Source organism: Mauremys reevesii, linkage group 17 (genome assembly GCF_016161935.1).
Source record: "Mauremys reevesii isolate NIE-2019 linkage group 17, ASM1616193v1, whole genome shotgun sequence".
Classification (NCBI taxonomy): domain Eukaryota; kingdom Metazoa; phylum Chordata; order Testudines; family Geoemydidae; genus Mauremys; species Mauremys reevesii.
Genome location: NC_052639.1, coordinates 21,141,200 through 21,143,093, shown reverse-complemented (window position 1 = coordinate 21,143,093; position 1,894 = coordinate 21,141,200). Strand labels below are relative to the sequence as shown.

Genomic DNA, 1,894 nt, shown 5'->3' with positions numbered 1-1,894 from the left:
TGCCTAACACTTATAATCACTTACAATCTATCTTTCTGTAGTTAATAAACTTATTTTAATGTTTTATACTTACTTGTGAAATTGTCCAAAGTGCTTGGGAAAGCTGCTCAGATTAAAAAGGCTAGTGCATGTTCACTTTCTTTTTGAGGAAGTGGCGAATTAATTAATGAGCTTGCACTTTTCAAGAGGTTTTGAGCAGTGTAAGACGGTACATTTCTGAGGTGCAAGGCTGAGGGCTGGGGAGATATGCTGGTGTCTCTCTCTGTGTATAATTGAGGAGTGGCTTATAGAGCATTCATGCCACTTAGTTGGGTGCATTGCTGCATGTTGTTGGCTGAGTGATCACAGCACATGGAGGGGGTTTTGCTGCTTGTCACTAGTGCAGCATTGTAAGACACAGCCCAGGCTGGAGAGAGAAGAGGACAGAGCAGTTCCACAGTTTGGGATTGTACCCCACGGATCCCACCACACAGAGACTCTCCTATGACTAGCCGTGGTAATATTGTGCTTAGTGCCTTGTAGCTCCAAGAGCTGCAGTTGCAAGATGAGTTACAGAGACCTTGATCTTGTTTCCATGTTTATCCGATGCCTCTTTTCTACACTTGTCAGCAAAAAGACCCATTTCTTTTGCAAGCATTTGTATGGCTAGCCAGAGTCGGACTTCTCCGTTAACAAAAAAGATCGACCAAAAGGTGACAAGAGGAGGCACGCTCAGCAAGGCAGGACTGTATGCTGGATCTGCTTTTTATCCAGCAGGTCTCTTGGCAAGCTCTGCCATGGTGCCACTCACTGGGACTTCTCCCTTAACTGCTCCGTGTTTCATCAAAAACAATAAAATGAAAGGTGAAAGGACAGTAATTCTCCATTTCCTGCAAGCCCTGCAGAGAACCCTCTAGAAGGGTCTCTGTGCATAGATATTCCCAGCGAATTGCATGGGCGCATGACACAGGCTCTCGTGTCACAGCAATTGCAGTCTAAGCAACCTCCTTGCCTACGCAATGGCCTTTTCATCAACTGCAGGCTGGTGACTTGATTCTCTCCAATGCTTCTCTGCAAAGAAGCCTTTTCCTTAGCAAGCAATTACTTGGATTGCCAAGGGAGGTCTCTTCTGTTTCCTAGAAAGACACAGGAAAATGTGAGCAAAAGAGATGAAAGCTATAGAGGCAGGGCACCACTGGGAGTTGAACCCACGATCTCCTGTTTACTAGACAGGTGCTTTAGCCAGCTAAACCATGGTGCCTTCCCTAAGGGAGCATTTGCAACCACTACACTTGATGGTCCACGACTACACCTTCAAATTCCAAAGTACAGACATTCCCCATTTCCTTCAAGACTTGCAGACTTTTTGCTGTCTGGCTCTCTGTGCATGGAAAGCCACAGATGAGCTGACAGGGGGCTTCTAACATGCACTTCTCCCACAAGCTGCTGTGATCAGGTACTGATTAGTGCTCTGTGTTTCAGTCACAGCAGCTTCAGCTCAACTCTGAGGGCTTGTCTACACTACAGGACTATTTCGAATCTACTTAAGTCGAATTTGTGGATTCGACCTTAATAAGTCGAATTTGTGTATCCATACTAAATACACAAATTCGAACTTCTGAGTCCACATTCACGGGGCCAGCTTCGACTTTGGAAGCGGTGCACTGTGGGAAGCTATCCCACAGTTCCCGCACTCCCCGCTGCCCATTGGAATTGTGGGATTTCCCCCCAATGCATGCTGGGGGGGAAAATGTGTCGTCATTGAACCGTCAATCCCGCCCTCCCTGTCTTCCTTGAAAGCGCCGGCGGGAAATCTGTTCGCGCCCTTCTCTGGTCGGTTGCAGCGCGGACGCCGCAGCACTGCGAGCATGGAGCCCGCTGCGATCATCGCTGCACTTATGGCCGTTGTCAACTC

General features: G+C 47.6%; 1 non-coding gene across 1 annotated transcript; it reads right to left on the bottom strand.

Annotated features, from left to right (window-relative positions):
• Nucleotides 1-1,166: 1,166 nt before the first annotated feature.
• Nucleotides 1,167-1,240, bottom strand: TRNAT-AGU. The gene has a single exon. It is a non-coding gene; the product is annotated as a tRNA-Thr (tRNA).
• Between the last annotated feature and the right edge of the window lie 654 nt (nucleotides 1,241-1,894).